The sequence below is a fragment of the Pipra filicauda genome, unplaced genomic scaffold (genome assembly GCF_003945595.2).
Source record: "Pipra filicauda isolate LSUMZ 115617 unplaced genomic scaffold, ASM394559v2 scaffold409_size848515_pilon, whole genome shotgun sequence".
Lineage (NCBI taxonomy): Eukaryota > Metazoa > Chordata > Aves > Passeriformes > Pipridae > Pipra > Pipra filicauda.
In genome coordinates, this window is record NW_024104542.1 from 730838 (window position 1) to 748035 (window position 17198).

General features: G+C 36.5%; 1 long non-coding RNA gene across 1 annotated transcript; it reads left to right on the plus strand.

Annotated features, from left to right (window-relative positions):
• Positions 1-4878: 4878 nt before the first annotated feature.
• On the plus strand, positions 4879-12013 carry LOC120324046. Its single transcript, XR_005565049.1, has 3 exons — positions 4879-5552; positions 6768-7057; positions 11910-12013. It is a non-coding gene; the product is annotated as an uncharacterized LOC120324046 (long non-coding RNA).
• Positions 12014-17198: the final 5185 nt, after the last annotated feature.

Here is a 17198-nt window from a genome sequence, read left to right on the forward strand (position 1 = left end):
TCTGATTAAAACATAAATTGCTTCTGATACCGTCAAATTTGATGGGATTCTGTTAATTTTCCAGAATAGCCTCATGTCAGGGCAATACCAAGTTTAAAGGCTTCTTGCAAGCATCTCTTATTCCAAAGAGAGAGATTAAAAAGAGGGAGGGAGAAGAAAAGTGAGTGTCAATTATTAAAAAAAAAAAAATTAAGCAAGAAAACTCTATAGTTGGGCAAAATTTGTCCTTGACTGCAGATTAACATTCAGTGATAAAAGGTTAGGAGTGAGACATGCTGAAAAACTGAAAAACTCAGTGAGATCCTTCACAATTTTGAGCAGGGATAGAAAGCAACAAGATAGATGAAAATTAATGCCTGCTGTGTAAATCACTGTTAGGTAAAGTAGTGCATATGGGAAAATCGTTTCGTTTTTTTTCCTTTGGCCTCTGGAGACCATTGGGATTTTGACAGTAGCATGTTTGTGTGCTTCTACATAACTAAGGGGAAAAAAACCTGGACTTGTTATCACCTCAATAGGACAAAATACCAGTTCTCCTCCACTGAATATTATGTTTGAAGTGCATGACTGACTGGTTCAGCTCCATGAGAAGAACTGACTTCTTTTTTTCAAAAGGAAAGGAAAAAAGATGAGAAGAAGAAGAAAAGAGAAAAGCAAAGAAGCTGAGAAGGAAAGGTGGAGAACAATTTTGTTCTGTCTCACTCTTCTCTCCTTGTGAACCTAATGGGATGTGCAGCTGCTGCCTCTTCTTTGAGGTTAGCACTGTAAAGGACTTTGCAAGTGATTGTTAGATTTTTGTATGAAACTTCTGAAATCTGGTGAGTACAATGGGTTAAAAAAAAATGGATTAATAACAAAATTGTCCTCCTTCCCATTGCGTACAGTGGATATTTTATTGCGCTTACTCTCAAACCAGCAACTTTCCACAGCTGTTACAGCTGTAAATTAATTCTATAAAATTCTCCAAAAATAGGTACATTTTTCATGGTGACTGGGACTTTTATACTTCTGAGGCAACTCTTGATCTCTGCATGTTGTTTGGGACCTTTACCCACAGTCTCCTTTCCTGCCTTCTGTCTTCAAGGAGCTTCTTAGTCTAAGCATGCTCCAAAACATTCTCCTTGTTTGAGGAATACGCCTTTCCCATGTAGGAAATGTTACACCTTTTGAGGAAACAGCACACACAGTGCATAGTGGGGGCGCAAGGAAATTATATATTCTGATAATCAGTAGGTTTGCATAAGTATCCAAATGATGATTTTGAACTTCTTGTTACTGCATGCATACATACATACTCGTATTCTGTGCTTACACTAGTCTAGAAAACATGAGGATCAGACAAATACAGCCTGCCATCCCCAGAGTGATTATTGTAGAATAAGTTAAAAAAGCACTCTGGTTTAATTTATTTCTTTTCTTGTTGGTTTGCTACTATTTTTTTTTTGTTTCTTTTTTTTCTTTTTTGCACTAGAAAAGAAAGAAAAATAATTGGAGATATTGGATAATATTTGATATCAGGGTTAAGAATGAGAAAGACAAGGAAGTTTTTAATATATATGTATATATATAAAACAATTTTTAAATGTCCTTACTCACGTATTTGTGTATTGATCCTTTTTCTGAGACTTCAAGTGCAACTGATGTTTAAAAGTAATGTGGTTTTCCAGGTCTTGCTATATTTCCCTTCAAGTTCTATCTAGAGAATCACAGGATACTTTTTTCTCTATGAAAATATCTTCAGTTGGGATGTTTCAGATCTCACCATTATTAGAAAATCAAAAGAATGGATATCGTAAACCTGAGTGGGAGACTGTTCGAGAGAAGAGGAGCTCTTCAGTGGTCAGGGATAGAACTGCAGCTGGGCATGAGAGAAATCAATGCAAGAACATGACTAACTTGGTTACAAATCTGAAAGGTTTCACAGGAAAGGGAGTGCATCCTGGATACACAAGAAAATTAGCTCAGACTAAAAAACCAGAATGTGTGAAACTTTGTAAAGATTCACAGTTCAGAAACTGGAGAAGGGGAAAGGAAAAAGAATGCTTAATTTCTGGCAAATAACCTGCAGAGAAGAAATTTGAATGTATGCTATTCTCTTAAGCTAGAATCAGAATTCCAAGTTGCACCATCTTTGAAGAGGAACTGAGTGTTGTTGAATGTCGATGTAATCACTTTTAGTTCTCAAATCTGAAGCGTTGTTTTGCAGTGCATCATGAAATGAATTACTCTTAGTAAGTTATTAGGGTGTATAAGTATGAAGATGTGTATATACAGTCAGCAGCCTGTAAAACTGCTCAGGAGAATCTTCTTTAAATACCTCAGTATGTCACCACAGAGAAGCATCATCAAATGAAAAGCATGAGACTGGGAATGAAATGAAACAGACTTATTAATGTCTTTTAAACAAACATAGCAGAAAGACTTGATGTCTGATAAATTTGTTTATTGTAGCGGCGACCCTTGTATAACAAGGAATGATTGATGCTCCTCGTGCGGTGTTGTGGACAAAGAGCTTTAATTCAAACTCGCGCGCCCTTTTATCCTTACGGATCATGTGACTTTCTTAACCAACCAGTTTACTAACTCTGGGGCATGCTCCTTGGGCTCTGTACCTGGGCACATCCTCTGTGCCTCTCAGACCCGCCCCCACAGTTTATCTCTGCAAGTACAGCTGCTGAATGTCTTAATTCTTCACTTTAAAAGAAAGTGTCTGTGGTAAATTAATAAAGTCTTGATATACAAGTATAATGACCACGGTTTTTTTCCTACTCCTTTCTGCAACCTAGCTTTACTTTCATCTTTTCTGGAAAACAACTTACAATTTAATTATTACAAAAAGTCAAGAGGATTACTTAATGGAAGAAATAAATCAGCAATGTTATTAGAGCATGAAATCAAGTTTATTGAATGTAAAACAGAACCCCTATATTATGTTTAGCTCACATGAGTAGGCTTATTTAAGTCAATGGAAAGATGTGCATAAATAATACTTTAGGAATTAAGTCCTTGAATAACTGTTTGTAGTATCTGGACGTAATACCCATACAGAAAATTCAATAGTATAACAGTAGTTCACTGTTCCCTTGTTATTTTATTAATGTGTAACTTGGTTTATTTGAGCTGGTTAAATCTTCCTGTATAATCTTATTCAGAAAATTCCCTAAGCCTTTGCTTGAGTCTGTCTTTTTTGATAAACTCAAGAACCACACAGTTTGCCTGCACTGGATATTTTTGGATGTGTTCTGATTCATGCATCCTAGCAAGGACTGTGGACTATAAGCAGAGAAACTGTAGTAAGTCAGATATGTCCTGAGTAAAGGACATATTATGAAGAATGGGAGAAAGTCATCATTGCATATATGTAGCAAGATTTATGAGGAAACAGTTTCACTTATTCTGTGTGTCTCCAGTGAAGCAAATATGTACAAGCTAATTACATAGGAAATGAAATACAACATAAAAAGGAAAAGGTCGTCTAATGAATTCTTTGTCCTAAGCAGCTGCAAATTATTTAATAAAATGTATGTGCTCTGATACTCTTGCACTGCCAGGTACATTAAGATTCTCCTCAAATAGTCTTTTGCAAATTAATACGCATACTTAAGTAGGACCGTGCTGTTCATCATGAACAACAATTTCAGCAATACTATAGGAATGGATTAATTGATAACCTTTATTTACTCTATCTCAATTCCTTTACTACAAAAATCTATTTCCTGTGTGCAATAAGTGACTTCATAGTAGAGAAATTTCACCTGGAGCATGATAACATGCTATGAACCACAACGAAATTTTCAGATATGTTGTTTTATTGACTTCTCACTGACTGGAATTAGATCTCCATGTCTTCATTGGAAGGATCTGAAAAGAGATAATTTGACAATTTTTCTTGGTTAAAATAAGATATAAACGAATGTGGGAGGGAGTGAAAAGCCCTTTTTGTCTTAACTTTCTCATATTTGCACCACATTTTTCCTTAGTATATCTTATATCTTTTTAGCACTTTTCATAAGGTTCAGTTTGTCGTTTACAATAATCTTTATTACTTGTTTAGCATTTTTAGTATCTTTCAGTAAACATTTGCTTTAAAGAATCAATATATAAAACCTGTTAGAGAATTGAAACTGATATAGATTTGAACAGAGCTTAGAACGTTCTTTTTGTTTCTTAATGTTTTAACAGTTTTGGGGGTTTTTTTTGTCTGTTGCTGTATTTCAGGTAGAAATGAACATAAATTCTATAGGTTTTAGGGAACTAAGAGACTGAGATTTGCAGTCAATACATGGGATAAAAATTTCTGTGTGAATTTAAAGACTCTACTGAAGTAAAAACCTTTTTTTTTTTTTCTGTAGCACATTTTGCTCTGTTGTGGTGTTTGAGTTGGGCAGTTAGCTGGAAGGAAACCTACAACTTGCTCTTGATTCCTGTGATTTGTAGTAACTATGCCTAAACCCAAACATGAATGTTATCCTTTGCAAGTAATAACCTGAGTTCAAACTATTTGATCGTAATACCATTTCTGTATTTTCAGATGGCTTCTATGCAATATTATTTTTCCCTTTTGGGAAGAAATAATAGTAGTAGCAGATTGTTATCCCATACATTTCCATGGCTCTTTTTAAAGGTAGCCAGAAGTTTGATTTATTTGTCCCCCCCGATGTTATATGTCTATAGTGAAAGGACTATATAATGCAAGTTATTATAGGCTCTCTTTGCAGTCAGTGAAGAAAAACAGAGCATGATTCATCTGACCTGTTTCAGCCATTTATTTAGAGTTAGATAATTTGTGCCCAGAGGTTACATTTTTCCCTGTTCTAAAGTGAACTCAGATGACCACCTTAAATGGAGATGTTAAAAATCTACAATTCATTGAAGTGAAACCTGCCCAGGATTTCTTCATGCTGAATATTAACATGTAGTCAAGAGTGAATGTGTGCTTACAAAGCAGCACAGTGTACTACTAAGTTTCCCACTTGCCTTGTCTAGTTATCCACCTTTTTTTGTTAGTAAACAGATCAGAGAAGTAAAGGATGGCGTTTTTAGGAACATGAATTGGTGGCCCCATATAGTTGACTTGAAAGGATTTAGTCCATGTAGAACAAACTCAGTTGTCCACTAGATTTTTCAGAGGAAGAGGGTCTTCATTTAGAAAAGGTGCAGAATAACTTTACTGTTTTTAAAATTCTAGTCATATGGAGAACTGTTTCCAGTGTGCCTTACAGTATTAAATTTTCACGTGGGATATCTGCAGTGACTGTGTTGACAAAGATTATCATTGCACTTGCATGTGGCAGACTGGAGGGTAGAAATGTGATTTGGGGACCAGGGATGAAGGAGGGACTCTGTCTGTGTGAGCACGTTCTCTCCTTTGTGTCCTCTTGTGCTTACCTTTGAATTGGTTGTTTTGCCTTTATTTATTTAACTTGAAGAATAGTTTAGGCTCAGTCCATTTAAGAGTTTGGATATACACCAAAATGATGAAAGATGTGGAAGTGTGAAAAGAAACCTCAAGAACACAAATGAAACAGCGTGGATCCAGCTTTGGAGAGCAGGTAAGAGACACAGGGCATTCTTTCATGAAAGTAAACTTCTGAATAGATTTACACTTATTGTACTTTATTCTGCTTAGGGAATGGTTGTCTATCACTGTCAAAATCACTGTAGACTGAAGGGGTGTGTGTGTGTGTGTGTAATTTCTGAGTTTTCTGTTAGGAAAAAAATAAAGCAAAATCTAAAAAAAACCATGCTACAGTACAAAAGGCATGTATGAAGGAAGTAAAATCAGAAGTATATAAATACTGAGGAAAGGGTTTGTTCCTATGCCCTTCCAAACTAGTAAAATGTATTAATCAGAAGAAAAAAACCCAAGTCTATAACGTATTTGCTGCAAAGAAGGTAATTATTTACTTTTTCAGGTCAGCAGATAACAAGTGAGCACAGTTAATAGGAAGGAAGTCAGTTCACATTACACGTTCCAAACTAATTTCCAGGACATTGGAAAGATGATCTTTAAGGTCACTTCCAATCCAAACCATTTGATGATCCTGTGAATAAAAATATTGATGTTGCATCATGCTATTCCTCCTAATCCATATTTCCTTGGTATGGTATGGCTTCACTGAGGGTGTCTATCTGCCATATGCAGCAAATAAAACAGAGATACCTGATTGAAAGATAACTATTGGAATCAAATAAATTTCTATTGAAAGCAGCAGGTTGTTCTGAGATGAGAATACGATAAATGGTTTTAATTATTTCATTAAGGATTTATAATATTTATTTTAAAATAATTGAACATAAATATGATCAGATTTTTTTATCTATGATATCAGCATTGGTATCATTTCTGGCAATCTCTAGAAACTCCAGAAAAACTTCATTTTTCTTAGACTAACCCTTGGTTGTAGATTTCAGTTCCTATGAAGTCATTGAAGATGTATAACAGAACACCAAATTATTTGCTACACACATGGGGATATTGTTTCTAATACAATGTGCAGCAGTCTCTCTTCAGAGTGTTATACTTCACACAGAGAACAAAAGAAGATATATATTCATCTCAGGACTTGTAAATCCTAAACGTAGCCTAAAGTCACATTTTTATTAACTTTTTCCATCCTTGTTTCCCACAAATCTGGGAACTGGCTTCTGTATATAATTGTTATGTAGCTGCTAAAACAAATTACCAGCTGAAGGAGTAGATGATGCTTAAAAAATCCCCTACATGATATATTTAGAAATCCTTATTAAGATATCTTTAATTTTAGCTATACTGAAGCAAAGAAGGATCCAGGATCTGAGGAGAAGAGAGAAGGAACTGACAGAATGAAATGGGAAGCTCATACCTGATATTTGTCTGTGGGTTAATGCAGTTGTTCAAAAGATGTTAAATTGAAGGACATTTACCCCTGTGCAGCAGTACTTTGAATTCAGTTCCCAGAGTCGCTCAAGCATACACCAATGTCCAGCATGTTGCAACCTGCTGCTTCCAAGTTCTCTCTCGTCCCTATTCCCTCTTCTCTCAGACTTTGTGCTCGACCCTGATGAAGGAAAAAATGTGAGTATCTACTGCCCTCTATCTGCCACTTGCTTTTTCACAGAGGAGTAGTTTATCAAACAGAAGAACTGAGGATATTGTGTTATAATATTTCAGAGAACTTAACTGCAGGGTCATACAGGCTGGTAGTAACAAACATTAGCTGAGGTTCACACTCAAATCAGCTGTAAGTGTCAGAACTGGAGTATTGCAAGCTAAGGTGTGCTTGCTTTCCCTGAGCACCAGTATCACCAGTTTCAATATTTGGAAGAAGAAACTTCCCAATGGATGAGGTTCCTGTAACAAGGAGACAAATTCTGAGTTAAATCTCCAATGGAATCACAATGATCAGCAGGAGGTGAGGCCTTGCGTAGGGAAACCCTATACTAGCTGTTCCTTCAGGAGCTTATTAGTCTGAGAGGCAGCAAGTTTTGACTTCATGTCTCCAGGTTATTCAGTGTAATAAGGTGATGAATAAAATGCATTAAAAATTTTATGTTCAGAAAATTGACTTTTTTACTTCATGTGTACTTTTCAGAAGTGTGTTGAAAGGTAATTTAAATTCTTCATTAAAATTACCTCACAAAGCAGGAAAAGTTTTTTAAATGGAAATGAAAGTTTTACTCCAAAAAATGCAAGTATTTCAGGCTTTGGTCAGAGCTTCAAGTATCACTTGCCTCTGTTTTACTTTACTCTCCAGCTACACTTATCTTTGTACTGTGGTATTACTCTTCATAAAAAGTCAATAACTACTATCACATTCCCCTGAGAAACTGTAGCAGAAACAGAAATGTTGGAATTTTTATTTTCTCTTTTATAACAGAAAATTTACTTTCTTATATGTAAAGTATGACTTTTTTTTTTTCTCTTTAAGCCCTTAAGCTTTCCCCTGATTTGGTCTGCAGAGTGGTGGAGAAGCCTTGCTGGTTTGATGGGTGGGAGGGCTGGGACTGAGCACCTGCTCCTTCCTCAGCTAAGGGTGTGAGAAAGCAACATGCACCACCTTCTCCCTACAGGAGACACAATAAAGTAAGAGGCAACTCTTTGTGGTGCTCATCTCATGCTATGAAATCTGCCTTACAATACAATACGTTTTTGAACTAATGATAAATCTAGCAGAGGTGATAGGAGCACACTGCTTTTATGTCTCTCACAGGCTGTGCATACATAAATCCTCTGCACAGCTTCACAGAAAAGGTTTCTTTTCTGAAGGATATCTGGCAGAAAGCCTCACTCTTGGGTAGGAGAAGCAAATGGACTTAGCATTTCCCTCATGTGACCTTGAAGTAGAAGCATATGGAATGTACAATACTCAGTACTCACCTTGAAAACTTGGATTGTCTGTATCCAGGCATTTAAGACCTCTTTAAAGTTTATTTTTGCTTAACAGTTTTTCTTTAGAGAAATTCCCCTGAATATGATGATGTCGGAATAAAATTAATATTGTATTCAGCACATGTGTGCATAAATAACCTGGTGAAAATAGATGTCTACCAGTTTCCTTCAAATGTGGCAGCCTGATTGTGTTATTTATTTAAGCATGTATAAATATCTGATTTTGCGCAGCAGCTGATGATTTAGACTTTTACACTGGGTTGACTCTCTGTTTATGTGTTGTATGGATGATGGCTAGGAATTTCTGTGCCAGGAATTATTTCACTGCCAGTGATCAGCCTGACAGTCCTCATGCTCCTCAAACAACAGAGGACTGTCTGAGAGGATTGATTACAGAGAGGAATTTGGCTACAGTTGTGAAACTGTGACTTATAACTCTTGTTCCTTGTCCATTACAGTGTCTTGTCTTTTCTGTGTAGTACTTCTGTTGCAGTCCTCCCCTCTGAGGGTACCTTGAGTACAATAACCTGGTTTTTGTTGTCATCCTTTTCTTCTTTCCTTCCTTTCTTCATCTTCTGCGTGTCTACAACCATTTCCAAAGCACTGGATAATTTACTCAATGATTTGAAAGCATTATCTGAGCTTATCCCCATACTAAAAGAACACATATGATGTTAAATGATTGCATTAAATATGCAGTGATCTTTGCATCAAATTTTTGAGTGACTTTTTATTTGTGTAGTCTGTAATTGATACTGTTACTTAGTGGTGAAATTAGGCTTTATATTTTAATTTTTTCTATTTTACATTAGGAGGTGTGACTGATATATTAGATGAAAACCCACAGCCCTTGGTGTCTTTGAATAAGGCCTTCTTGCTCTCTAAGAGTTGGAGATTCAGGCTCTCCGAGCACTTAATTGGCCGTAATATAAAAGCCATCAGTGTTTGATGATGAGTAATGTCAGCTGCTGTTATCAAGCAGTCCAAATGAGGTAAACAGGTCAAAATACCAATATCATGAGAGTGTAATCCATTAATCAATATTATCTCAGTTCAAAAAATATTTTATGGTTTATTTGACTTGGGGTTGCGAACTAAGGCTATTCTGTTCTTAAAAGGTCAGCAACAAAGAAGAAATAGAAATATGTGTCAAGAATATGTGAGTGAATGAGTAATTATGGATTTCAGTTATACTTCTCCCTATATTTTTGTATATTCATAGTTTAACTCTACATATGTTAATTGATGATACACATATTTTTTTAGTCTCATGCTGAAATGAAAACACAAGGTAACCAGCCATTTTCTCCTCTTATGAAACTGCTTTTGCAAGTCAGTACCAGATTAAACCTCCTGCTATCCTTGAACTAAGTCCTCTGAGGAGGGCAATATTCTGCAATCTCTCCCTGCCTTCTCTTAGAGAGGATGTTATTTTCAAAATACTACAGGCAGCACAATGAATATTCAATGAGAGGTCTTCCTGTGACACCTGCTTCCTCTGTAGAGCTTTAAGACTGCTTTTAAAAGCTGACAGAGGAATGGTATTATGTACCTGTAAAAGCAATGAGTTTCATTTAAGGAGGTATATATTAAAGCTGTCGTAGGTGGCCTGATTAATGTAACACCTCAGTGAATTTATTATTTCCTAAGAAGCAGCACCAAGGAATATTTTACGTCAAAAATATGTATCAGGATTGATCCTTCTGTTGGAACCTCAGTTTTATGGCTAAGTTTCTGATTCTGCCAGCAAAATGGATGTTATTTCTTCATTGGATTTTTTAATTTAAAAATCTATACAGGTTTGAGGTTATGTAGATATTTGTATTTATCACAGAATTGCACTGTAACTAAGAAGCATATTGTGGTTTTTATCAGGAATTAGTAAAGTTCAGATGTGCAACTATAAAGATGAAAGAAAGTAGACAAACTGCATGTGTTGAGTCCATTTAATCATCAGGATTCTTCAGAGCAAAATATGCCTTATATCTATCACATACAGAATAATTACCAATAAACTGCGGTGCTGAACTGAAGCAAAACAGTGTGGCCGGAAAAAAGAATGTATTATGTGTCATTTAGTTAATGCTGCATTAAGCACACAGTGCCAGGAACTCCCTGCACAGCTGTTGGAGATTCCTGTGAAATGTCCAGTGTGTGTATTTACACACACACAAACCCAGATTTTTGTATATTTATATACTTCTTCCTAGGTGAAAAATCAGATGCACAGTGGCCACATAGACACTAACAGCTTGGTAAGTTAGGAGAAGATTAGTGAGGCAAATCATTTCATCTGCTCAGGAGAGTTAGCTAAATTGCTTTAAACAAAGAGTTGTCACGGGCAGAAAGAAATCTGAGAACTGCTGGTAGCTAAAGTATTTCATTCCTTGAATCCGACTTATAGGAGCTAATAGACAGGGGACTTTGGGTCTCATGCAGTGGCACCCTAAATAGAAAAAGAGTCGGTGCTGGATGAAACCTGGTTATTTACAGTGTTAACTGGCTTATTAAAGATGAGAGCTCCCGTGACTTCAGGGGAAGTCATTGGGTTACCAAACACATGCTGTAACTTGTTCAATTTTATTTGGAGCTGTAGCAAATTATCTTTTCTCTCAGATTCTCTTTTGCCAATTTGTTAAACTGTGTTACTCTGTCAAGTGTGTTTGTAGAGAAACACTTCCATCTCCCCTGGAAAGCAGGAGCAGCTTGATCGCGGCAGGATGGAGTGGGATAGTTCCTGCCCAGGAAGGCAGGTTAGATACTCTCTGCCAGGATCCCTCGCAGTGGGGTTCTCTGCCTTCCTGGACCTGATCCATTGCCATCTGCCTCTGTGATGAGGGAGGGGTGGAGAAGGAAAAATGAACATGTATTTTGAAATCCTTCTTTAGTGTGGTGTGTAAGGAGGTGAGGGGGAATTTCTTTTGGTTTGTTCAGAAGCTGCAAGTCTAAGAGTGTGTTCATATTCATTATTATTTTTAGTGTTATTATTATTAAGCATCAGAAGATGATGCTGCGGTAACCTTAGCTATACCTATAAATATCATCACATGCATGTTCAGGGAGTATGCACCACTTTCAGTATGCCCTCAGTAGCAATTCTGGGAAATTAAAATTGTTTGCTCACTGTACCTTTGAGAGCATGATGGACTGTTGGTATGCTGTGGAGCAAAAAGTCTTTGTGTTTGCTGTCATTGCCCTGTATGTGTGTGTCATTGGTGGTCAGCTACTGTCAGAACCTCGTGTTCCACTCTGAAAAATGACAGGCTGAGGTTTCATTTAATGTGTGGGTCACTGAGGGAGAAGGGGCTGAGTGGTTTTGGGTTATGAGTGGCTGTTTTTTAACATTCTTGGCATAATTGGATAAGTAGCAGCTGTGAATACAGTTCTGCTTATTTCTATAACCTTAAAACATACTGCATATCAATTTTAAATATACAATATCCATAGAATAGTGTTCCCTTTTGAATTATGAAGAAATACTTATAAAAAGGAATCTTTTCATATAACTTGTATTACAACTTTTTTCCTTCTTGGACAGAGATTAAAGTGACCAGATAAATTAAGACTTCCAGTGCTAATGTGTCTTCAGTGTTTTTTGCAAAAGGCTTAAGGAACAACCAGAGGGACACTTAGTGCCTACAAGCTCAGAGTGAAAGAGGTTCTTCAGAATATTTCTTAGCTGTTCTCTGGAAACATTAAGGTAATTAATGTTTTCCACCATTGCAAATAAAGGAAAATAATTTAAAAGAAATGTGCTATTATCGAACAATTTTAGCTCAAAATATTACCCCCCACCCCCAATTCTATGTTGGCAAGAATTGAGAATAATTTAGCAACACTTTGCAATAGAAGTAACTTGTGGGGTTTGTTTTGGTTTTCTCCAACTTAAGCTCTGATTCCTTATTGCTTATGAAAGAAAACCCAGTAAGAGACAACACAAGTGGCTTCCAAATTCTCCTCTCTCTAAATCCATCTTTCCTTTTTCATAGTGAAATTATTTGTAATTTTCTGCCTTAAAAGTACTTCTAGAATTATGGAGTCCAAAAAATTGAACACACTTTTCAAAAATACTGCTACAGTGTACAGAATCTAACACTGAGTAATTGTCACTGCCTAAAAAATATTTTATTCGCTTCAGGATTTAAGAAGAAACATTCTAACCTTGAGAACTGTCAGGAACACACTTCCATTGAGACCATGAAGCAAACACCCTGGCTGAACTTCTTCTTAATGAGAAACACATTAAGATATTAGGAAAAAGAGGGTGGTTGGGCACTGGAACAGGCTCCCCAGGGAAGTGGTGGCAGCACCAAGCCTTACAGAGCTCAAGGAGGGATTAGACAATGCTCTCAGGCAGAGGGTGTGACTCTTGGGGCAGGGCCTGGAGTTTGATGATCCTTGTGGATCCCTTCCAATTCAAGATATTCTATGATTTTATGATGCTTTGAGTTATTTTGATGTCTTCAGAGTAGAGCGTACTGAGCAGTGACCATACCTGCCTTGGTTACACCTGTAAAGAGTCCAAGAATAACGTTAACAGGTTTCATACCAATAGACCTAGCTGAAAGCTTGATGATTTTAAGTTAAAAACTGGGTTGTTTTTTTCTTCCTCTCCTCTTCTACATTTTTTTTCGAAGCATTGTCTTTACAAGGATCTATTACACACCTCCTCATTTTTGTCACTTATTTACATAGGCACTTCAGAGAGAAATAATTCAAGAAAAATGCAGTTTTATGAAGCAGATCTAATCATTGTTCAGGAATTTAATGATGATCTCTTCTTTTCAGGAACATGTGGGAAGACTGAAGTAAAATATTGCTAATTAATGCTGAATTAGATAAAGACAGTAAATAAATAGATCATTCTACAGGAACTTTTAACCATTATTATAGAAATTCACAAGCAACCATCAGTGTCTGAATTTAGGGAGCCTACCAGAATGGAAGGAAGCAAAACACATGGTAAGAAATATGACATATTTTTAGTTTACGTGATCTAGAAAGCTTTTTTCCTCTAACTTGCCATGAAATCACACTAGAAATATTTCAAGTTTCAAGAGTAAAATAACTTAATGCCAGCAAAAACTTGATGTAATTAATTCTGATGATGTATATAATGTTTCAAAAATTACAGTAAGAAATAATGGTTAAAGAGGAGAAGCTCTTACTTTTCTTATGTGCTGATAGCAATTTTGTTGAAAGCTTCCTTAGTGAAATCACATTTCTTGACTGTATGTGCAGAGGAAGAATAGCATAAAGGGTATAAAATCACTTTTTTTGGAAGGAGGTATCCTGCATTCTGTAACCTCTAATTTCTTCTGGCAAGATGTCATGGATAGAGTTACACTGCACGTGTTTGTTCTCGTAGTGAAGCATTCAAGCAGGGTGCAGTGTGCTTATATAAATCACGTAAGTCACATTGTGCATTCCCACCTCTTACCTCCCTCCTGTCCTGAGCTGTTGTCACAGGAAGCTGCAGCAAAGCTGGTCTTGCTTTTGGGCTCCCTGTATGGCCAAGGAGGAGAATGATCAGAATGGATCCCTTGAAAAATAACCTTAAAAGCATTTCAGTGGTGTTTAACACATTTGGTGAAATGCGTGGTGAGGGGGATCAAACAGGTGATTTTCCAGGAAACCACCAGTTCTCATCCCTGCAGATTTGTCAGCTGCTGTTTGGCACCCTGTGTCTTGTGGTTTGCAGTGCAGATTGCTTTCTGCACACGCCTGCTGTACCACTGTGTGCATGCAGGGAACAGTGAGGATACATTCCAACTCTACTGTAGATTTGGGCAGGAGAAGCAGAAATCACCCCCCAATGAAGCAATGACGAATTTTATTGCTCTTTGTTATGACATATGAAAGCACAGAAAACAAGTATGTTCACAGGGACTGTCTGAGGACAATGAAACTCATTCAGCCTGATAGGTTATATGAAAGTCATTATCAGTATGTGGATAATGGTACTATTAACAGAAGAGACAATTATTTAGGTTAATGTACTGCTTTCCTTTCCCCTTTTAATAAACACTGTACATCTTTAAACATAAAATCCTGTGATATGGTAGCCCCTTCTCATCACAATCATCTCTTGGTATTTTGACTTCCTTCATGCATAGTTCATTACTTTTGCATTCAAACGAGAAGTATAAAGAGGATTAGGTTCTGTAGGAGCAAGAACTGTTTATGGTTAGTGAAAGGAAGAGACATAATTTTTGATCTTTTTCTTAGTTTTTATAAGAACTAGGAGAATAGATTTTGATAAGTCTGTACTGACCTAGAACAGAAGTTAAAACCAATAGTGACCACAGAAGCTTTCAGCTTACTGATGTCTGAGAAGAACCTTGACTTTTAATATTTTAATATGCATGGAGACTAAATTTAGGCAGCTTAAAGATGAAGACACTCATCTACTTGCAGATGTCAGATGTTGGTACATATGAATTAAGTATGTTGTGTTCAGTAGGCTGAAGAAGACGTGCGACTTATCAAAGTGAGTTTTGTATTCAAAGGGGAGCTTTTCATTTATTCAGAGAAAGCTCTTTCTTGAACTTTTCTGAGTACCCTTGTCCTCTTGGGTCTGCCAGTGACTTCTGTGGGGTGACACTGACTCTGGAAGAAACAGCTTGTTTGTAGCTGATTCATTCCTCCTTATTGACAGTGGAAAACTACCAAATGTGGAAAGTTGTCAATTTTCTCTAAATTATAGCAACTTCCTGAATAAATGTTAAATGGAGAAAAGGGAATAAAAAACATAGGGCAAGGGGGGAAAATGTATCCTTATCAGTCTGGAAACTTTGCTTTTTTCTCTCAAACAACCCCAGGTAAGTGATGCTGCCAAAGAATCAACATTTCAAGATAGATAAGACACGCTTGGGTGTGTCAGATTATGGAAAAAGCAGTTCAACTACTTTTTAAAACCTGATGTAAAAGTGTATGTTTATGGTGTATATTATAATGTTAAAAGTAAATTCAAAATAATAATATGTGCATTGAGTGATAATGTTAGTCATTAGGAAATGAGTTACAGATGCTACACTCAGCATACAAAATATTGAGCATAATCATTTTGTATAAATTGAATAGTGGATATGATTTATACATTTGTTAATTCAGGAATAAAAATAACCGTAATATCTTTTTCAGCTGAGGAAAACTACCATTTTCTGTCTCTTACTTCAGAAGGGAGACTGATGAAAGTTCATGTGCCTGCTTTTATCCTTTTTGTGTCAGGTTACACATGTTACATCTAAATCAAAATGCTTACTCAGTAGAAAAAGGGCTGTGATGGTTCCTATCTACGAGATGTAAAGGGCTTTTTCGGCTTTTGGTTTTGAGCTACACTTTAAAGTGCTCCAGTAGTAATGATTGGGAAGAAATACTTGGAATAAATTTAAATAACTGCATAAAGTGCTCCTTTCTTCTAAGATATTTTCCTTGCCGCTTGAAATGTCTGCGGTCTGTGAGCGTAGCATAGGTTTGCTGTCCCTTTCATCTGGAAAATACCTAAACAGGGCAATGCAAGGTGGCACATTACTAACTGTGGGGGTTTTATACACTTTTGGAAAAAAAAAAAAAAAGTTTTTATGAGTGGTAGCACAGGATTTTCTGTGAATGGAGGATGTTAAATCACTTGTAATTCAGAAAGACCCAGATACTTTAACTGGGTGAAACTTTTGTGAAAGACTCAGAATTTACTTTCATGCTCAGTGTGTTCAACTGAGGGGTAGCACCTTCTGCTGGTAGAGTTAAAAGAGTTTGAAATAAGTGGAGGTCTAAAAAACAAAGCTAACACAATTCCAGTGTGGGGTGTAAACTGGAATAGTTTATTGAACGTGAGAACACAATTTTAAGCGCTTTGGGGGTTGGACATGTTAATGAATGGGACAAGCTATGTTAATTAGGGAGTTACACAAGTTTTTTTTACTGGAGTTTCCAAATAGTTATTTTTTCTTCAAGCATGATTATATGGGGGAAGGAAGGATTACAGGGGTTCAGATGTGGTTCGGTACCAATATTTCAAAAAGTCCTTTCTTAATTCTGCTGGAGCTGGCTTAATCCATAAGATTGTTCATCAACAAGTCTTGTGAGGAAGATCCAGCTTCTTCAGATCACGAGATTCTTGCCAGCCTCTGTTTTCTAGGGTCTGCTACTCAAACTCCTTAAGCTCCTTTCTGCTGGCAACCGGGTTTGGGCTCCTACAGAAATATCGTCTGCCTCTGTTTGCAAGATAGCAGTGGCTTTCAGCTACCTAGTTCTGTATTAACTTTTGGTTTAGTTGTCTCCTTGAAACCTAAAAACACTTGTGAGCATAAGGATAAAGGAATTGACTGGCTTATAGTAGCTATCCCAATTTTATGATAACTAGATTAATAGAAACTGTACCAGATTTTCATAGTAAAGGCTACTTTTTGATTGCTAAACACATAAATACATTCCTTTAACTTGGCTCTTTTTTTTATTTCTTTTTCCTTTCTTAAACTTTAAAATAGGAATGAGAAAAAGTAGAGTTAATTGAAAATTTACCTTCTAAACTGCTGGGAGCCGTTTGTTCAAAATTTGCTTGAATTAATGTTTAGTGGGTGGTACCTTAGACCTGCACATAAGGTTTGTGTTCGATGGAAAAGAGGGTGACTGTGACTACATTCAGTGTTGTTCAGACATGAAAAAGAGGACACAAATATGTTGTGTAAAACTCATGCTTTCCCTGTCTTGTCATTAAAACAACCTGACAATTTTGACAACCTGATCAAATTTTAGGTGACATTAATTAACTTTTTGATCTTTACTAGGCCATTTTTCTAGAAACAAGGAATTTTGAAGTAATTAC